We start from the raw sequence: 22,483 nt of genomic DNA, 5'->3' as shown, positions 1-22,483 counted from the left end.
AGAGCCTCATGGCATGAGGGCAATGGAGTTAACTTATGTCATAGATTAAACTGGAAGTTCATGTCCTTTGTGTGTAGGTTTAAAAGATTATATATACATACTGGCTTACAACTTGTATATGTATGTGTGCCCACGTCTTTATGTGAAATATTTGTGTGCACGCATTATTTATCTGGTTTCAGAGTAGCAGCCGTGTTAGTCTGTATTCGCAAAAAGAACAGGAGGACTTGTGGCAACTTAGAGACTAACCAATTTATTTGAGCATAAGCTTTTGTGAGCTACAGCTCACTTCATCGGATGCATAAAGTGGAAAATGCAGTGAGGATTTTTTATACACACAGATCATGAAAAAATGGGTGTTTATCACTTCAAAAGGTTTTTTCTCCCCCCACCCCAGTCTCCTGCTGGTAATAGCTTATCTAAAGTGATCACTCTCCTTACAATGTGTATGATAATCAAGGTGGGCCATTTCCAGCACAAATCCAGGGTTTAACAAGAACGTCTGAGGAACAGTGTGTGTGTGTGTGTGGGGGGGGGGGGGAGTAGGAAAAAACAAGGGGAAATAGGTTACCTTGCATAATGACTTAGCCACTCCCAGTCTCTATTCAAGCCTAAGTTAATTGTATCCAATTTGCAAATGAATTCCAATTCAGCAGTCTCTCCCTGGAGTCTGGTTTTGAAGTTTTTCTGTTGTAATATCGCAACTTTCATGTCTGTAATCGCGTGACCAGAGAGATTGAAGTGTTCTCCGACTGGTTTATGGAGGTTATAATTCTTGACATCTGATCTGTGTCCATTTATTCTTTTACGTAGAGACTGTCCAGTTTGACCAATGTACATGGCAGAGGGGCATTGCTTGCACATGATGGTATATATCACATTGGTAGATGTGCAGGTGAACGAGCCTCTGATAGTGTGGCTGATGTTGTTAGGCCCTGTGGTGGTGTCCCCTGAATAGATATGTGGGCACAGCTGGCAACGGGCTTTGTTGCAAGGATAGGTTCCTGGGTTAGTGGTTCTGTTGTGTGGTATGTGGTTGCTGGTGAGTATTTGCTTCAGGTTGGGGAGCTGTCTGTAGGCAAGGACTGGCCTGTCTCCCAAGATTTGTGAGATTGATGGGTCGTCCTTCAGAATAGGTTGTAGATCCTTGATGATGCGTTGGAGAGGTTTTAGTTGGGGGCTGAAGGTGATGGCTAGTGGCATTCTGTTATTTTCTTTGTTAGGCCTGTCCTGTAGTAGGTGACTTCTGGGTACTCTTCTGGCTCTGTCAGTCTGTTTCTTCACTTCAGCAGGTGCGTATTGTAGTTGTAAGAACGCTTGATAGAGAACTTGTAAGTGTTTGCTTCTGTCTGAGGGGTTGGAGCAAATGCGGCTGTATCGTAGAGCTTGGCTGTAGACAATGGATCGTGTGGTGTGGTCTGGGTGAAAGCTGGAGGCATGTAGGTCGGCATAGCGGTCAGTAGGTTTCCGGTATAGGGTGGTGTTTATGTGACCATCGCTTATTAGCACCATAGTGTCCAGGAAGTGGAACTCTTGTGTGGACTGGTCCAGGCTGAGGTTGATGGTGGGATGGAAATTGTTGAAATCATGGTGAAACCCTTGAGGAATTCCTTTTCCATGGTTCCAGATGATGAAGATATCATCAATATAGCGCAAGTAGAGTAGGGGCATTAGGGGACGAGAGCTGAGGAAGCATTGTTCTAAGTCAGCCATAAAAATGTTTATCTATAACTCTACTCAGCTAAGCTAAAATTCTATGTATTGTCAGCAGGTCTCTGCTTTTAAAGCACCAATCTTAAAGGGGCATGTAGTCAAAAAATCAGAGAAAGCTCCTATTCATTTAAAATGAAATGAAGGCTAGTTCTCATTAGACTTAGCGGTAGCCAATCTTACAAACATTTCTCTTCAAACTTCAGTATAAACAGAGAAGAGCAATAGAAATTTAGACATGTTATATGACTGTGGCAGACAAGCAAGTCGCAAGCCATTATTTACTTGGATGTAATAATAGTACATATCTGCAGGCGTAGCTTTTATTACATTTAGCTCTATGTAGACCTGTGTTACTCTTCCTTTGCAACCTGAACTGTAAACAAGTTCAACAAGTCTGCCTTGTGCTAATGGTTAATTTATCTAACCAGTTGGATGACATGCCTCCAGGTATGTTGAGCGACATGGGAAAAGCACAGCACTGAGGGTTTTATGCAGCTTTATAACAGAATGTGTGTTGGAAGATTGAAGGGATGAATCAGTTTTAGTCTATTTTCTGAATAAAGATGGGTGAAAGAGTAGGAGTGAAGAAATCTCCAAAGAAAAACAAACAGAACCTCAAACACTTAATACATTAATAGAAAACTTGCAGGGTGTCAGGAACAAGTGACTTTGAGTGGAAATTGTGATATTTAACAAACTGGTTGCCCCCTAGCCACAGCTGTGAAGTCCTGTCATTGTACATCCTGGCTGCTTGGAATTTCATGATGATAGCAGGAATAGATTTCAGGATCCTGCTCGCTCTGCTAAAGAAGAATCTCTCTTTTATTTGTCAACACTATAAGGGGTATGATATGTAACTGAGAAATTCTGATTTTATTCAGTAGAGGCAAGGAAAACATAGTACAGTATAGATTCATCTTATATTTTCCATAGGATATTGGTTTTGCATAGATATGTGAACTCAGAGATCCATGATGAGAACATGGTTGTTGTAATAGTATTAGTTTAGTTGCTCTAAAGTCCAATGGATAGCGCGAAAGAGCACAGAGCATGATTAAAAAATTGAGTGGTTGGATAGTGAATTATTGTTTTAAAATAGGAATATGGAGGAAATACTTATATAATGGACATAGTGTCCAGTGTTGATAGCAGCCAAGAAGCACAGAGGGGGCACGGGAGGGGGGGGAACAGCTCCTTTTTCTTCCATCCAGACTTATCAGACACCTAACTCGACACAGAGGTTGATATAAAGCCACCAGGCATGTCAGAGGTGCAAAATACCTGGTAGAAATCCTTTATGTTCTTCTTTCCCTGCAGTTGAAAGTGACAACAGGGCATTGAACCTAGACATTGCTGGCAAAGCTCCCCCCGCTTGTGTTTCCTATCTACCACTGGCTAGCAGCTTTAAGCATCTGTCTAGTAGATGTCAGCAAATTTTTTAAGCCCTGAAGTAAAGCTTATCTAAACTGTGGTTTGATTTATTGGAATTATGGAGTGAGATGGATTGTATTAATTGTAAATCAATTCACATCCCTGGTAGTAATGGCTAATAAATGCACTGCTGAGTTATTTATTACATTTAATTTCAAACAGGAATCAGATAACCCCCCCAAATTTACTATGTGCTACAGGTTATTTTGCTTTTTTGGTGGTTAAAGAGACTTGACCATTTACGTAGGTGCTTTTGAAAATCGCACTAGGTACCTATTTGTACCTTAAAAAATCTGCCTCTTAGTGATATATCACCATTTGCAAGTGTTGTAATCATTCAGAAAGACTTGGCTTGGTCTAGAGATCTACAGCAGTTGAGATAAAGGATGTACATTTCTGTAAAATCATGATTTTAATGTGGCTCTGTGGTGAAATACTTCATCATAAAAGAACAATAAGATCCTGCAGGACTCTGAACGGCCTTGGCTGCTCAGTTTAACAATAAAAATGTCTTTGCTTTTGCTAGTCCTTTGATACGTGACAATTAGTGTTTGTAAGCAAAACTGAGTACTTCCTGATTTATGTTCTGATCAGGTAGAATTGCCAACAATAATTATTCTCAGAGTACAATTTATTTTCTGTAATTATCTGTTCTTAGTAATTCTGAATGTTACTAAGTTACACTTAATCTGAATCGCAGAGCAGGGTACTGTACAAATGTGTCTTTTTTCCAAGAGAGAAGAGGAAGGATAACCTGGAAGTCAGGTCACTGCATCAGCAATTGATATTTTTTTTTTTCAAGTGCTGCTTAAAAATAGGCATCTTAACTGACTGGACATCTGAAGATTTAGTATTCTGGGAAGTGTAATTTCCAATGCTTGGTGATAAAACAGATTACACTTTGTTACAGCAGTTTTTAAACATTTGAAGAATTTTCCTTTCTATCAAAAATGTTAAAGCAGATATCATTATGTTAAAGCAGATATTGGGGCAAAAATTGGGGATTGGTCCTGCTTTGAGCAGGGGGTTGGACTAGATGACCTCCTGAGGTCCCTTCCAACCCTGATATTCTATGATTCTATGATTAGGGTAATACATTTTTTACTACCAGTTTTGACTGGGGAAAGTGGGTCTTGGTTTGGCAGCTTTATTTTTTTCTCTTTTATGTCCAGCAGTTCAGGAGTGATCATTTTTATTTTTAAATTAAGTGACGGTGAATTTGATGTGCATTGTGGGGTGATCTGTTAGCCCTGGCTACAGCTAACCAAATCCCCAAAGCTCTGCCAGTGCACCTAAAGCATGTCCAGCAGCACCCCGCTGAGAGTGCCTGTCGTGGTCACTTTTTGGTGTTTATCAGTAATAATCTAGGCTTCAGGCCTGCAAGTGTGTAAATAACTTGATATATGTGATCGTAAGAATGGCTGTACTGGGTCAGACCAGTAGTTCACCTAGCTCAGTGTCCTGTCTTCTGACAGTGGCCAATACCAGATGCTTTAGAGCAGTGGTTCTCAAACTGGGGGTCGGGACCCCTCAGGGGGTCAGGAGCTGTGAGCCTCCACTCCAAACCCTACTTTGCCTCCAGCATTTATAATGATGTTAAATATATTTAAAAGTGTTTTTAATTTATAAGGGGGGGGTCGCACTCAGAGGCTTGCTATGTGAAAGGGGTCACCAGTACAGAAGTTTGAGAACCACCGCCTTAGTGGGAATGAACAGAAAAGGGCAATTATCAAGTGATCCATCCCCTGTCGTCCTATCCCAGCATCTGGCAGTCAGAGGCTTACGAGCATGGGGTTGCATTCCTGACCATCTGGGCTAATAGTGATTGATGGACCTATCCTCCATGAACTAATTAATTCTTTTTTGAACCAAGTTATACTTTTGGCCTTCACAACATCCTCTGGCAACAAGGTCTACAGGTTTACTGTGTGTTGTATGAAGAAGTATTTCCTTAAGTTTGTTTTAAATGTGCTGCCTATTAATTTCTTTGGGTGACTCCTGGTTCTTGTGTTATCTGAAGGGGTAAATACCACTTCTTTATTCACTTTCTTCACACCGGTCATGATTTAATAAACCTCTATCATATCCCTCTTTGTCATCTCTTTTCTAAGCTAACAGTCCCAGTCTTTTAAATCTCTTATATGGAAGCTGTTCCATACCCTTAATCATTTTCGTTGCCCTTCTCTGTACCTTTTCCAATTCTAATTTATCTTTTTTGAGATGGGATGACCAGAACTGCATGTAGTATTGAAGGTGTGGTGTACCATGGATTATATAGTGTCATTATGATATTACTGTCTTATTATCTGTCCATTTCCTAATGGTTCCTAACATTCTTTTAGCGTTTTTGACTGCTGCTGCACATTGGGATGATATTTTCAGAGAACTATCCACAATGACTCCCAAGAACTCTTTCTTGAGTGGTAATAGCTAATTTTAAACCATTTTGTGTGTATAGTTGGGATTATATTTTCCAGTGTGCATTACTTTGTGTTGGGGATACTTGCCAGCATAAAGTAACTCACATGTATAATGTTTGCCGGATTGCAGACATACTTTGCAGTTACATAACACTCCTGAAGGTCACAGTGTACTTTACAGGGGTTGGATTTTCACCGCTTTTATAGATTAGGGTGTGTAACAGGGCCCTCTGCCTCTGCTCCACAAACTGCTCAGAGACTCTTGTGCTGGTCAGACACCTTGTGCAGTTCATTTACAATGGGGGTTCCCACCACCTTAATACTATATGCCAGTGGTTCTCGAACTTTTGTACTGGTGACCCCTTTCACACAGCAAGCCTCTGAGTGCAACCCTCCTTAAATGTAAAAAAGTGTTTTTAATTTATAACACAATTATAAATGCTGGAGGTGAAGTGGGGCTGGGGGTGGAGACTGACACCTTGCGATCCCCCATGTAATAACCTCATGGCCCCCTGAGGAGTCATGATCCCCAGTTTGAGAACCCCTGCTATATACAGTTCTGCTCCAACAGTCCTAGGAAGCCCCCAGCTCCTGCACCAAGCTGGGAAGAGCAACCTCTTTCCTCCCCCTGCTGCCTGCTTTCCTCCCTTCGTACTTTCTTCCTGTACCTGTTTGTACCCTCTGCCAAATAGTTTAATTAGCCTACAGCTCTCCTTCACCCACAAATCAGGCACAACTCTGTTTAACCAGCACCATTCTGCATTGTTTGATTGGAATTGCTGTGACCAGAGTGCTGGATCAGCTGTTCTTGTCTAGCACTCTGTCACAGGGAGCGAGTTTTAAGGTGTGTACACTGAGCCAACAGTCAGTACAGTTAAAGAACTCATGTTGCCTCACACCTACCCTCCAATACTCCAACTGTAATTTTTATTGTTTGTTTACACTTTTGAAATCCCCCATGTGGTGCCCTAGATCCTGTATTTTTTTTTTTTAAAAAAGCCCAAACAAAACATTACATAGTTTAAAAGATGATAAATTGATCCTCCATCCTATAACACATGATTCCTCTTGCAGCAGCTCTATTCCCCAATCATTATACTTCTCCATGCCCTGGAAAAGCTTGAGAAAAATGGATATGTCTTGCAGCATGCCCTGAAGGTCATCAAATCCAGCTCTAGTAGACCAAGGAGGGAAGTAAATTTCAGAGCTGAGGAACACATTATTGACAATGCTCTGCCTCTACCTCCCTTCTTTTAAAATCGGGGCATTTTCAGCTGTAGTACTTATGCTAACTGTAACTCCTGAAGTATCATGGAGAGGGAAGCGTGATATTCTGGCATGCAGACCCAAACCCTATCGGGCTTTGTAGGTCAAAATACATTGCTACAACCCAAACCTGATAAACTGCCCTGGCCCCATCATTCCAAATGGACCTGGACTCGATTTAAAGGCCGAAGTTGTACTAACTACCGGATGAACAGGAGGTGTGATGGCAACAGGAGTCAACTTGAGGATAAACAGTTGGCAAGGGCGGAGGCTGAATAGGAGCAGTTGGATTGCTTTAGAACACTACTATACTTCAGGAGAACCAGTGATACACACTGTGACTGGCTAAATGCTGATTGGTGTGTTTATTTTGGCTACTATATTTAGATCTATTCAGAGCAAATATATGCACATGAATCAGATTATTCAATTAGACCTCGACCTATGGGCTACTGCTGTCATCATATGAACGGGTAGCAGGAATTCCAAATTCTAATCCCAGTTCTCTGAGTAATTTTGTGGGTTTAGGTAAACTGGTTTTCTCTGCCTCAGTTTCCTCAGTATCTGTCTTTCAGGGATGTTTGAAGAGAGTGCTAGACACTACTATCATGGTTACAGATGACTTATTAAATAAAACATCACTTTATGTGGATTTTTTTTATACAGACAGTAGTTGTTCTGTAGTATAGCACTTCCTTTTCAGAGATTATAGTTTAAGAATCTGTATCACACAACACTTGCATTTTTTACATCCAGTTCATCCTGAATTCATACTTGATCCAGAGTTTGTTTCTTTGAATGCTAATTTTCATGCCCTTGGTTTTCACAGTACCTCCTCTGATCAGTGAATGGATGGCATGGTTTAGATTTTAGGACTTTGGTCTGTATCCATAAATATACAGAGTCTCTTTGGAGCCCCGTTATGAATCATAGATGTAAAACCCATACAATTTTACTTTAGTGGTATATAAAAAATAGCAATATAATGAAACTGATTATGATGGGGTGGACAGGCCCCATGCTGGCAATTAGTGGGTTAATGAGAGCCTGTGAACCCAACTGGTCCGCAGCACTACACCTGGAGCAACTGTAAGGCATGGAGAGGGAGGGGGAGTTAAAAGTAGGAGATTTAGCCCAGTTCTGGGCTGACCAGGAACGAGAGCAGAGCTCTGCTTTTCTTGTTGCGAGAGAAGCCTGCTTGCAGCCCTGAGACTGAACTAGTTTAGTGGGGGCTTATCTGGCTGGTAGAAGGAACAGCCAGGCTCTGAGGAATTGGTAGAGGCATGGCATATTTGGAGACAAGCCCTGAGTAGAAGTGTGGGGTCCCACCAAAGGTTGAGAAGGTGTGTGTGTGCATTCGTGTTCGTGATTCCTCTAGAGCATAACTCCCTGAAAAGGAAAAGGAGTACTTGTGGCACCTTAGAGACTAACCAATTTATTTGAGCATAAGCTTTCGTGAGCTACAGCTCACTTCATCGGATGCATACTGTGGAAAGTGTAGAAGATCTTTTATACACACAAAGCATGAAAAAATACCTCCCCCCACCCCACTCTCCTGCTGGCAATAGCTTATCTAAAGTGATCACTCTCCTTACAATGTGTATGATAATCAAGTTGGGCCATTTCCAGCACAAATCCAGGGTTTAACAAGAACGTCTGAGGGGGTGGGGGGGTTAGGAAAAAACAAGGGGAAATAGGTTACCTTGCATAATGACTTAGCCACTCCCAGTCTCTATTTAAGCCTAAGTTAATTGTATCCAATTTGCAAATGAATTCCAATTCAGCAGTTTCTCGCTGGAGTCTGGATTTGAAGTTTTTTTGTTGAAGAATTGCAACTTTCATGTCTGTAATTGCGTGACCAGAGAGATTGAAGTGTTCTCCGACTGGTTTATGAATGTTATAATTCTTGACATCTGATTTGTGTCCATTTATTCTTTTACGTAGAGACTGTCCAGTTTGACCAATGTACATAGCAGAGGGGCATTGCTGGCACATGGTGGCATATATCACATTGGTGGATGTGCAGGTGAATGAGCCTCTGATAGTGTGGCTGATGTTATTAGGCCCTGTGATGGTGTCCCCTGAATAGATATGTGGGCCAGCTATTACCAGCAGGAGAGTGGGTGGGGGTGTGTGTGTGTGGGTGGGGAGGGGTGAGGAAAACCTGGATTTGTGCTAGAAATGGCCCAACTTGATTATCATACACATTGTAAGGAGAGTGATCACTTTAGATAAGCTATTGCCAGCAGGAGAGTGGGGTGGGGGGAGGTATTTTTTCATGCTTTGTGCGTATAAAAGATCTTCTACACTTTCCACAGTATGCATCCGATGAAGTGAGCTGTGGCTCACGAAAGCTTATGCTCAAATAAATTGGTTAGTCTCTAAGGTGCCACAAGTACTCCTTTTCTTTCTGCGAATACAGACTAACACGGCTGTTACTCTGAAAAGGGAGAGACTGAAGTGTGCCTTGGCCAGAGGACCAAAGCATTGCGATCTTAGGTTGCTGTCTCTGGGAGGTCCATCAGTGGATACCTGCAACTGGGTGAATTGTACCCTGATGGGCCAAAGGGGATGCTGCAGAGGAAACCTGGTCACACTGGTTTTCTATTAATAGTCCTTAGATGGGATCATGTTGTACTGGTTGCTGCAGGCACACCCTGTTCTGTGTTTAAGGTTACTCTGTGGGTGTGAGACAGTACGCTTACTCTCTTTGCTGGACAGAAAATCCCAGGCAAGATGACTCCAGTTGCACATGAGTCTGGGTTGGTCCTGGCTGAGGAATTCATTTTATGTTGTGAGCAGCTGTACTAAGAGGCCCTGTGTGCCCCTGGGCACACACAGAAAAATCTCTGGTACAGGCCTGTCGTTGATCTGTCATGTAAACAGAGAGTGGGTGTTTATACCATCATCAGTTTTCTGGGCAGTTTCATTTTTTTTCACCATCTTCATCATAAATATTTTTATATAGTAATCCATTTAAATTCTTTGCTTTTACCTGAATTAGAGTTTCTGCTTCTCAGTCATTTTCTCAGACTAGCAGTTTACACGTCCATTTGTAATACAGTAATTAGATTAATGAAAACGCTGCTTTGCTGGCAAAGTAGGGCCAGACTGCACAGTGATAGAAAAGGGTGAAATCACCTACTGTTCTTTAATTACACTGTGGCCTCTGCCGTTGCTACACCAGTAGAGGTGCAGTGGTGGAAAATTACAGCTCTTGTACTGATTTTACCAGTGTGGGTGCAGCTCATGTCCAAGTACACCTGAACCATATGAGGCTCTTTATTTAAAACAATTGCGGAATCTGTGGCTTGCATCTGGGTAAATTTCTAGTGCAGGGCAGAGGGCTGGAAGTAGGTCATCAGGTCAGACAGAAGTTGATAATAGGCCTTGAGCTTGGAAGGTGGAATTGTTTCTGGTATTCTTGGCTGTGCTTTTTTGCCTTCTTCTTTTAAGGCAAACAGGACTTGTGTACATAATAGGAATAAAATAGATTCGGAGGAATATTCTAAGGTTGTGCATCTAACATTCCCTTTTATTGTAATAGTTTGGTAGACAGAAGTGATTTTGCGACCTTCTAGCAATATTCAAGTTGTGATATAAATAAATACTTTACAAATAGATGTGTGCTTAACAAAAACAAAGTCGTTAGGTCCAGTCTAATAGACCTCTAAAAACCTGAGTAATGGAGGTTACATAAAGACTCCCTTTTTTTCTTTCTTTCCCTGAGTTTGGATACACCTATCTTCAGTGGGTCAGTAAGGTAAATTCCTTATTTGCTCTTTCTCTGCCTGAGCTAGCAGGTAAACATCTCCTTTGGGAGCTACTTTTTCTGTGTGTGTGTCGAAGGAGGTTCTGTGAAGGATTATCAGTCTGTGACAGCGTGATTGTATCTTTAGGAAACACATGCAGCCTTTTTCTTTTAGCTGTCTTGGAAAGAAGGCTTCTTGAGGAAATTCAGAGAGGGTTTCCTGCACCACATTGGATTCTGAAGCCTTCATCTCACAATGTATGCCATAGGCTGGTGTGCAATGAGATGACTTATGAGAAGTTGACTTGAAGTGCATTAAAGGCAGAACCTTACTAATTCAGTTCTGGAAATGCACACATCTAACTTGCATGTGCACAAGTTGTCTCTTCTCATGTCTCACAGACATGGACTAGTTGTTGCTGAAGTGAGGTTCTGTGTTACTAATGGTACATCTACACTGTAGCCTGTGCTTGAGCTCAGGCACAAGTGTAACCCCCCTTGCATCTACACTGCAATTGTGCTAACTCAGGGCTTGGACACAGGACCTTGTAGGGCTGCAGGTCCGAGCACGAGGTAAGCCGGGACCCAGGATGTGAGCCCTGTTGCTTTGCAGTGTAGACGCAGCCCTGTATGATTCGGGTACTGGGAGTCAGATGGAAGTATTCCACAATTCCATGGGACAATTTCCTTAGTCCTCTCTATCCCAACAATCTCTAATCCGCTCTATTGAAAATGGAAGCCGCCCCGCCCCGCCCTGCACATGAATGGCAGCAGCTCAGGTCAGCATTTAACCCATTCTCTTCTGATCACTGATCTGCAACCACACTATCAGAGAGCCTCCTGGGTTTGCAGTGGAGAGTGAACAGATCAAGTTTTTTTGCAAAGTGAGCTGCTTCATAGTCACGGGATCACAGCCGAATTTTACTGAATCTCTGGTGCAAGGCCAGGAAAACTGCTAACTTCAGCAAAAACACCAGGAATGACCATGTGAACCAGCAGCTAGCTAAAAAGCTGACAGCTCTGCAGATTTTCTGGGCAGGTGGTTGGTGCAGGGAGCATATTAAGAGGCTGAACAGAGAGTACAGACACTCCCCGGGTTATGCAAGACCCGACTTAAGCAAATCTGCACTTTCGGAAAAAGTTCCATAAGCTAGAAATAGTGTTTTTTTGGTTTTTTTTGCGTAATGGTCGGGTATACGTTTCCGACTTACACAAAATTCGAGTTACGCAAAGTGTTCCGAAATGAACGCTTGCATAAGTCGCGGAGCGTCTGTACTGGAAGACCAGGGACAAGAAATGCACCTCGAGAATTTTCCAGCAACATGCCCATTGTGAGATAACTTTCATTGGGTTCTGGCCCATGCACCCAGCATGAAGCCAAGTTGTGCTTCGTGACAACCTGGTCAGCTGGGATGGTGCCCTGTTGGTCCCTGAATCCAGTATGGAGGCTGATAGGAGCCAGCAGCAGGTTCCCACTGAGAAGCAAGAAGTGACTCTCTTTCAGTGAAACCAGTCCCAGAGCAGGCTATGGATCAGGATCAACAGCACATTCTTGGTCCCTACTTGGAAGAGCTGTTCAGTTGAGCCTGCAGAAAACCTGGTGAAGACAGAAGCCTTCCCAGAGTCCGGTAAGTGTGTGACTCAAATTTACAGTTTATTATTATAGTAATGGGAGGGTGTGACGGGGTCCCCAGGGTGCAACCTGGACTGTGAGACTGCTGAGCCCACTGTCCCAACAACCTGGGCTGGCCCTTATGCTGTGATGCTCATTTCAAGTTACAAACCTCTGGCAGGTACTGCACTTAGCCATCCACAGACAGGGACACATCCAGCTGGGTTACGTGAATGCTCTCCCAGCCACTCATGAGCCAACAATGGACAGGCTCCAGCCAATTCCCCCCCAGTTCCCCAGTCTTGCACCCCAGAACTGTACTGTCTTGCACTGGTCAGAAGCCTGGCCAGTGTAAGTTTATTATCAAGTTCGACATTCCCTCAATGTGGTGTGGATCTACACTAGCCTTTGTAAATTGAACTGAGGTTTCTCAAGCACTTCTAACAAAGCACACTGTTTTAGGTAAAATATAAAACGGATTTATTAACTACAGGAAGATAGATTTTAAGTGATTATAAGTGGGAGGCATGACAATGAGATGGTTACCTGAAAGTAAAAAACTAAACACGCATTCTAAATCCTAAACTTTTAGCAAGAGTCAAATCAAACAGCTTTTCTCACCCTGACAGATGGTACAAGCAGGTTACAGTTCCTCAGTACACAGACTGGGCCTCCCTCCCGCCTCAACTCAAAATCTGGAAGAACAGCTGGAGGATAAAAACTTTGGACTGGGGAAGGGTGGAAAAGGGAATCCGATCTGCTTGTACCGTTTGTCAGGGTGAGGCACTGCTTGATTCAAATCCTGTTCAGTTTGTAGAACTAAGACTGCAAATTTATTTTTGTTTCTTAAGTAACCAATTTTGATCTCTATGCCTCCTACTCAATCACTTAAAATCTATCTTTCTGTAGTTAATAAATCTCTTTTATATTTTACCTAAAACAGTGTGTTTTAGTTGAAGTGCTTGGGAAATCTCAGCTTAGTCCACAAAGGCTAGAGTGGTCCATTCCACACTGAGGGAGTGACAAACTAGATAATGAATTTACACTGCCAGGCTTCTGACCAGTTCAAGACAGTACGGTTCTGGGGTGCAAGACTGGGGAACAGACAGGGAATTGTTTGGAGCCTGTCCATTGTTGGTTCATGAGTGGCTGGGAGATCTTTCACGTAACTCAACTGGATGTGTCCCTGCCCGTGGTTGGCTAAGTACCCTACCTGCCAGAGCTTTGTAACTTGACATCAGCATCACAGTGTGAGGGTAGCCCAGGGTTGTGGTACAGAGAGCTCAGCAGTCCCACAGACCAGGTTGCACGCCGGGGATTCCATCACAGCTGTTTCTGCTCTAAGAAGCAATGCAAAAATGAGACACACTGGCTACCAGTGTTTGGCCACTAATGATGGATTGTATCACAGTGCTTCGGCATCCACCCTATCCCCCACACCATGTGGAGTTCAAAACAGTGACTTGGAATTTAAACGTTAATAACTGTAAAGGTTAAGTCACAGATGTTTAGTAGGGTCATTCATATTTTCCTTTCAGTAATAAGAAATTTGCCACTATGTACTCACTCCTCCTGGATCTATGGAGCCGCCTGTAAATAGTGAACTGAGTGTGTGTGTGTGTTTGGGAAACTTTATTCTATTTCCAAATCTAGTCCATTTCAGTTAGAGGTAATCCATGCAGTTTGCCAGTAACAAAATAATTTCTGCAAAGAATGAGTGGGGCATCAGCTTTTCCCCCAGAACTGTGTCAGATGTGGGGTGGAAGAAAGCTGCAGATTTCAGTGTTTGCATGCAGGAATAACAGGATAAGCCATGTGTGAGCTAATGTAGCATCATGTTAATTCCCTCATGGATTGTGACCCAGTCCTGGCTGCTGATTGCTGTAAACTTTTCCTGAAGCAGGAACTCCAGATAGTTCATCACATTACAGGGAAGGGTGTATCTTCCAGGCCCCCAGTATAGCTGACTAGTCCATGCCACTCACAAATATGCTGTTTGGTTACTATATATTTGAATACTTCAGCTGCATACACTGCAGGTTTCCTTCCAGCAGCTTGGAATAACATCTCTCTGCCATTAGAGCACTACCAGAACTGCTATGTCTTCCAAAATATGAAAGGCCTGAAATAACAGTGTGACCTATCAGGATTAAATTCTGGGTGGGGGTGGGGGAAAGGCTGTGTCATCTCTGCCTTGCAACCTTGGGTGCCTTACAATGCCTTGCTGAATTAGTTCCCACCTGGGCTGCTCACAAACTGCCTTTCAGCATGCAAGCCCTACCTTGAGTGTCTGTGTGTAAGTGCAGCCTGCCAGTTACACCCTGGCTCTCACCAGTCTCAATTATACTGTAGGGTGACCACAACACACCCCCAGTCCTGAATTTCCCCCACACAAAAGTATGACCTGTACTACCCATCCCTCTCCTGGACAATACAAATAAAGTCCATTATTTCTTTAATATACAAGTGGAATAGTATACAAGTTTATTACCTTAAATAGTTACCCAGATACTTCAATTTAAACACACTGGATTAGATAACACAGTAAAACAAGTATGTTAACTATAAAGAGAGTTAAGTGAGTACAAATGATGAGGCATAAAGTCAGAAATAGCTACAAGAATAATAGATATAATGCTTACTAGTGTCTAACTTACACTATATTAAATTCAAGGAAAATTTCTCGTCACATGCTTCCGGCAAAGTTACTGACCAAATTCTTCAGCTTAGGACTGTCCCACCCCTCCCGAACATCCAATGGCTGTTTCCTTTTATGTTCTCAGATGAAGAGAATGTGGTGGGCAGGGGAAGGGGGGATCCAGAGTGGTGTTTGTCCCTTCTTTTTATTGTTTCAGTCCCCCTCTTGAAAAACATTCCAGCTGGGAACTGGCGACAGTTGTGTAGAAGGGTGTTCCCTACTGTTTTTGTCCACCTGTTTGAGTTTCCTTTGTTTTCCCTTCCTGCTTGATGACTCTGTTTACTGTTTAGATGCAAATTACGACAAACATACACTCCTTTGTTCAAGATAGGCCTGTTTGACTAGTTTGGTGGTATGACAGTTTTGGAACATGCACTCTTAACATCATACAGGGGAATCTTAAACTTCACATACAGTGTTGCCACACGCTTTATCAGGACAATATTCACCATCAAAATTTGCGTTTTCAAATGATACCTTACAAGGCATACCTTGTACAATGATTATTACAGTAATATATGGGGTGTGAATACAAGGTGTATTCCATCACAGACCGAAAAATACTATTACAGCAAGGGCACTAAATTTCAGTTAGTTATGAAATTTTTATGAAACAGAAAAAGGATATAACTTAAATTTACCATTGTCTCTTTCCTTCTGTAACTGCAATTAACCAGGCTGTGTCCAGAGACAGTATAAGGACTGAATCATCCCCTTCAAAAAGTGTTAGTTCACTTTAGAAATGTTACCTTTTATGTCCTTGGGATTCCACAATAATTAATTCTGTGCTCCTCCACTCAGCGAATTTAGACAATAACCATCTGTTTCTGGTCCTGTTTCAGAACTCTCAACTGATACTGCCTGCTGTTCTTCAGGAGCTTGATCTCTGGCCTAACACACCTTCCCTGATTTGTTCCAAAAGGAAGTGCTTCCACGATGAAGTTATGGTTGATGCTCTTGACAGGGCGGACCAGGAGGTCCTGTATCAGAAGAAGAGGGATAAAAGACCTGCAGCAATGGCATGTTGACAGACAGGAGGAAAGCCTGAGGCTTGCCACCCAGATGCGGGACAGGGTTTCAGTGCGGGAGCTGGCACTTGCAAAGGAGTTTCTGTTCCAGGAACTGTGGCTAAGGGAGGAGGACAGAGAAAACTGTTTCAGCAACTGCTGTCCATAATGGCTGCAAGAGTTTCCTCCCAACACCACGACATGATCACCTGGCAATGTATCCTTGTAACGATGCTGCCTTTGGTGGGACACAACTGAGTGTACCGATTCAGGACAAATTGCTTAGAGCAGGGCAGTTATAGCCCAAGGCTGGGTTTCCTTTACTTCTAAGGCACACCAAACCAGCCAAACAGAGAGGACTTCGGTCTCACCCCACTGGCTAACCATAAGTCATACAAGCATTTTCCTTAGACACTCCAGTTTCCCAGTATCACCACCAGCGACACTTGTTACAGGGATGAATGGTTATGAAAACCAACACCCCAGTAAAGGAAAAAAGGTTCCCTCGATGCCAAAGGACCAAGCCCCAGACCCAGGTCAATATACAAGTCAGATCTTATCCACAAATCATGCTGTTGCCAATCTTTTAGAATCTAGATTTAGAGTCTGGCTGGTTACTCAATGGGCCATTAGGGAGGACAATAGGACTTCAATGATGCTAATCTCCCACCTTCGTGAGAAGCTTCCTGGGATGCTGCTTTGATACTGCAGGGTCATGTGATCACGTCACCTGGTGCTGGACACCATCTTGGACTGCTAGTATTTTTCCATGAGTAGGGGGTGGAGATTAAACTGGGAAAAAAGGATTCCCGCCATATGTAAATCCTATTTAAGGCTGGGGAGTGAGTTAATCAGGGTTGGTTCTTCACTGAATCCCCGCCCAAGATGACTGCTAAAATACCTAAGACTGAACTGGGGAAGAATTGGACCCAGGGTAGAAGGTATCTGGTCTGTGAAAGGAATATCTGGAATTCTAAATTGCAAGCAAAAGAAGTTTGTCTTCAAGAATCTCTGCAACCAGCTTAAAACAACATTTAGGGTGAGAAATTGCTGCTTGTAGCCAGTTTCTGTAGTGTATTAAGCTTAGGGTATGTCTACACTACGAAATTAGGTCGAATTTATAGAAGTCGGTTTTTTAGAAATCGGTTTTATATATTCGAGTGTGTGTGTCCCCACAGAAATGCTCTAAGTGCATTAAGTGCATTAACTCGGCGGAGCGCTTCCACAGTACCGAGGCAAGCGTCGACTTCCGGAGCATTGCACTGTGGGTAGCTATCCCACAGTTCCCGCAGTCTCCGCTGCCCATTGGAATTCTGGGTTGAGATCCCAATGCCTGATGGGGCTAAAACATTGTCGCGGGTGGTTCTGGGTACATATCGTCAGGCCCCCGTTCCCTCCCTCCCCCCGTGAAAGCAAGGGCAGACAATCATTTCACGCCTTTTTTCTTGAGTTACCTGTGCAGACGCCATACCACGGCAAGCATGGAGCCCGCTCAGGTAACCTTCACCCTATGTCTCCTGGGTGCTGGCAGACGCGGTACGGCATTGCTACACAGTAGCAGCAACCCCTTGCCTTGTGGCAGCAGACGGTACAGTACGACTGGTAGCCGTCATCGTCATGTCTGAGGTGCTCCTGGTCGCCTCTGTGAGGTCGATCAGGAGCGCCTGGGCAGACATGGGCGCAGGGACTAAATTTGGAGTGACATGAGCAGGTCATTCTCTTTAGTCCTGCAGTCAGTCCTATTGAACCGTCTTATGGTGAGCGGGCAGGCGATACGGACTGCTAGCAGTCGTACTGTACTTGTACTCACTTGCTTCCCCCCTTCCCCTGTCTAGGGGACTCATTCTTCTAGATCACACTGCAGTCACTTACAGAGAAGGTGCAGCGAGGTAAATCTAGCCATGTATCAATCAGAGGCCAGGCTAACCTTCTTGTTCCAATAAGGACAATAACTTAGGTGCACCATTTCTTATTGGAACCCTCTGTGAAGTCCTGCCTGAAATACTCCTTGATGTAAAGCCACCCCCTTTGTTGATTTTAGCTCCCTGAAGCCATCCCTGTAAGCGCCCCTCCCAGCGTCAGAGCAATGGCAAACAATCGGGCATCTGAGAGTGCTGTCCAGAGCAGTCACAATGGAGCACTCTGATGGGGCTAAAACATTGTCGCGGGTGGTTCTGGGTACGTGTCGTCAGGCCCCCGTTCCCTCCCTCCCTCCGTGAAAGCAAGGGCAGACAATCATTTCGCGCCTTTTTTCCTGAGTTACCTGTGCAGACGCCATACCACGGCAAGCATAGAGCCAGCTCAGGTAACCGTCACCCTATGTCTCCTGGGTGCTGGCAGACGCGGTACGGCTTTGCTGCACAGTAGCAGCAACCCATTGCCTTCTGGCAGCAGATGGTGCAATACGATTGGTAGTCGTCCTCGTCGTGTCCGAGGTGCTCCTGGCCACGTCGGCTGGGAGCGCCTGGGCAGACATGGGCGCAGGGACTAAATTTGGAGTGACTTGACCAGGTCATTCTCTTTAGTCCTGCAGTCCTATTGAACCGTCTTATGGTGAGCGGGCAGGCGATATGGACTGCTAGCAGTCGTACTGTACCATCTTCTGCCAGGCAGGCAAGAGATGAGGATTGCTAGCAGTCGTATTGTACCATCTTATGCCAGGCAGGCAAGAGATGAAGATGGCTAGCAGTCGTACTGTACCATCTTCTGCCGAGCAGCCATGAGATGTGGATGGCATGCAGTCCTTCTGCACCGTCTGCTGCCAGCCAAAGATGTAAAAGATAGATGGAGTGGGTCAGAACAAGAAATAGACCAGATTTGTTTTGTACTCATTTGCCTCCTCCCCTGTCTAGATCACACTGCAGTCACTCACAGAGAAGGTGCAGCGAGGTAAATCTAGCCATGTATCAATCAGAGGCCAGGCTAACCTCCTTGTTCCAATAACAACGATAACTTAGGTGCACCATTTCTTATTGGAACCCTCCGTGCAGTCCTGCCTGAAATACTCCTTGATGTACAGGCACACCCTTTGTTGATTTTTAGCTCCCTGAAGCCAACCCTGTAAGCCGTGTCGTCAGTCGCCCCTCCCTCCGTCAGAGCAACGGCAGACAATCGTTCCGCACCTTTTTTCTATGCGGACGCCATACCAAGGCAAGCATGGAGGCCGCTCAGCTCACTTTGGCAATTAGGAGCACATTGACCACCACACGCATTATCCAGCAGTATATGCAGCACCAGAACATGGCAACGCGATACCGGGCGAGGAGGCGACGTCAGCGCGGTCCCGTGAGTGATCAGGACATGGACACAGATTTCTCTGAAAGCATGGGCCCTGACAATGCATGCATCATGGTGCTAATGGGGCAGGTTCATGCTGTGGAACGCCGATTCTGGGCTCGGGAAACAAGCACAGACTGGTGGGACCGCATAGTGTTGCAGGTCTGGGACGATTCCCAGTGGCTGCGAAACTTTCGCATGCGTAGGGGCACTTTCATGGAACTTTGACTTGCTTTCCCCTGCCCTGAAGCACATGAATACCAAGATGAGAGCAGCCCTCACAGTTGAGAAGCGAGTGGCGATAGCCCTGTGGAAGCTTGCAACGCCAGACAGCTACCGGTCAGTTGGGAATCAATTTGGAGTGGGCAAATCTACTGTGGGGGCTGCTGTGATGCAAGTAGCCCACGCAATCAAAGATCTGCTGATATCAAGGGTAGTGACCCTGGGAAATGTGCAGGTCATAGTGGATGGCTTTGCTGCAATGGGATTCCCTAACTGTGGTGGGGCTATAGACGGAACCCATATCCCTATCTTGGCACCGGAGCACCAAGCCGCCGAGTACATAAACCGCAAGGGGTACTTTTCGATAGTGCTGCAAGCTCTGGTGGATCACAAGGGACGTTTCACCAACATCAACGTGGGATGGCCGGGAAAGGTGCATGATGCTCGCATCTTCAGGAACTCTGGTCTGTTTCAAAAGCTGCAGGAAGGGACTTTATTCCCAGACCAGAAAATAACTGTTGGGGATGTTGAAATGCCTATATGTATCCTTGGGGACCCAGCCTACCCCTTAATGCCATGGCTCATGAAGCCGTACACAGGCAGCCTGGACAGTAGTCAGGAGCTGTTCAACTACAGGCTGAGCAAGTGCAGAATGGTGGTAGAATGTGCATTTGGACGTTTAAAGGCGCGCTGGCGCAGTTTACTGACTCATTTAGACCTCAGCGAAACCAATATTCCCACTGTTATTACTGCTTGCTGTGTGCTCCACAATATCTGTGAGAGTAAGGGGGAGACGTTTATGGCGGGGTGGGAGGTTGAGGCAAATCGCCTAGCTGCTGGTTACGTGCAGGCAGACACCAGGGCGGTTAGAAGAGCACAGGAGGGCGCGGTACGCATCAGAGAAGCTTTGAAAACCAGTTTCATGACTGGCCAGGCTACGGTGTGAAAGTTCTGTTTGTTTCTCCTTGATGAAACCCCCCCGCCCCTTGGTTCACTCTACTTCCCTGTAAGCTAACCACCCTCCCCTCCTCCCTTTAATCATTGCTTGCAGAGGCAATAAAGTCATTGCTGCTTCACAGTCATGCATTCGTTATTCATTCATCACACAAATAGGGAGATGACTACCAAGGTATCCCAGGAGGGGTGGTGGAGGAGGGAAGGAAAATGCCACACAGCACTTTAAGCACAGCACTTTAAAAGTTTACAACTTTAAAATTTATTGAATGACAGCCTTCTTTTTTTTGGGCAATCCTCTGTGGTGGAGTGGCTGGTTGGCCGGATGCCCCCCCACCGCATTCTTGGGCATCTGGGTGTGGAGGCTATGGAACTTGGGGAGGAGGGCGGTTGGTTACAGAGGGGCAGCAGTGGCAGTCTGTGCTCCAGCTGCCTTTGCTGCAGCTCAACCATACACTGGAGCATACTGGTTTGGTCCTGCAGCAGCCTCAGCATTGAATCCTGCCTCCTCTCATCACGCTGCCGCCACATTTGAGCTTCAGCCCTCTCTTCAGCCCGCCACTTACTCTCTTTAGCCCTCCACCTCTCCTCCCGGTCATTTTGTGCTTTCCTGCACTCTGACATTATTTGCCTCCACGCATTCGTCTGTGCTCTGTCAGTGTGGGAGGACAGCATGAGCTCGGAGAACATTTCATCGCGAGTGCGTTTTTTTTTCTTTCTAAGCTTCACTAGCCTCTGGGAAGGAGAAGATCCTGTGATCATTGAAACACATGCAGCTGGTGGAGGGAAAAAAAAGGGACAGCGGTATTTAAAAAGACACATTTTATAAAACAGTCGCTACACTCTTTCAGGGTAAACCTTGCTGTTAACATTACATACATAGCACATGTGCTTTCGTTACAAGGTCGCATTTTGCCTCCTCCCACCGCGTGACTACCCCCTCAACCTTCCCCCCTCCCTGTGGCTAACAGCGGGGAACATTTCTGTTTAGCCACAGGCAAACAGCCCAGCAGGAATGGGCTCCTCTGAGTGTCCCCCGAAGAAAAGCACTCTATTTCAACTAGGTGACCATGAATTATATCTCACTCTCCTGAGGATAACACAGAGAGATAAAGAACGGATTTTGGTTGAATACCAGCAAACATACACTGCAATGCTTTGTTCTACAGTGATTCCCGAGTACGTGTTACTGGCCTGGAGTGGTAAAGTGTCCTACCATGAAGGACGAAATAAGGCTGCCCTCCCCAGAAACCTTTTGCAAAGGCTTTAGGACTACATCTAGGAGAACCGCAAATGCCAGGGCAAAGTAATCCTTTCACATGCTTGCTTTTAAACCATGTATAGCATTTTAAAAGGTACACTCACCAGAGGTCCCTTCTCCGCCTGCTGGGTCCAGGAGGCAGCCTTGGGTGGGTTCGGGGGGTACTGGCTCCAGGTCTAGGGTGAGAAACAGTTCCTGGCTGTCGGGAAAACCGGTTTCTCCGCTTGCTTGCTGTGAGCTATCTACAACCTCCTCCTCCTCCTCATCATCATTCAGGCTTGACAAAGCCCTGGCTGGGATGATTTAACTGGGAATTGGTCCTGCTTTGAGCAGGGGGTTGGACTAGATGACCTTCTGGGGTCCCTTCCAACCCTGATATTCTATGATTCTATGATCTTCTTCGTCCCCAAAACCTACTTCCGTATTGCCTCCATCTCCATTGAAGGAGTCAAACAACACGGCTGGGGTAGTGGTGGCTGAACCCCCTAAAATGGCATGCAGCTCATCATAGAAGCGGCATGTTTGGGGCTCTGACCCAGAGCGGCAGTTCGCCTCTCTGGTTTTCTGGTAGGCTTGCCTCAGCTCCTTCAGTTTCACGCGGCACTGCTTCGGGTCCCTGTTATGGCCTCTGTCCTTCATGCCCTGGGAGATTTTCACAAAGGTTTTGGCATTTCGAAAACTGGAACGGAGTTCTGATAGCATGGATTCCTCTCCCCATACAGCGATCAGATCCCGTACCTCCCATTCGGTCCATGCTGGAGCTCTTTTGCGATTCTGGGACTCCATCATGGTCACCTGTGCTGATGAGCTCTGCATGGTCACCTGCAGCTTGCCACGCTGGCCAAACAGGAAATGAGATTCAAAAGTTCGCG

The 22,483-nt window shown here is 44.9% G+C and overlaps 1 protein-coding gene across 4 annotated transcripts in view; it reads left to right on the top strand.

The window, feature by feature from the left end:
- Positions 1-22,483, top strand: part of SLC36A4 (solute carrier family 36 member 4) — a 277,596-nt gene that overhangs the window by 4,053 nt on the left and 251,060 nt on the right. The gene's annotated exons all lie outside the window — the stretch shown is intronic.

The sequence above is a fragment of the Lepidochelys kempii genome, chromosome 1, assembly GCF_965140285.1.
Source record: "Lepidochelys kempii isolate rLepKem1 chromosome 1, rLepKem1.hap1, whole genome shotgun sequence".
NCBI classification, from domain to species: domain Eukaryota; kingdom Metazoa; phylum Chordata; order Testudines; family Cheloniidae; genus Lepidochelys; species Lepidochelys kempii.
The sequence above is the reverse complement of the archived record's forward strand: the minus strand, read 5'-3'. Positions and strand labels throughout refer to the sequence as shown.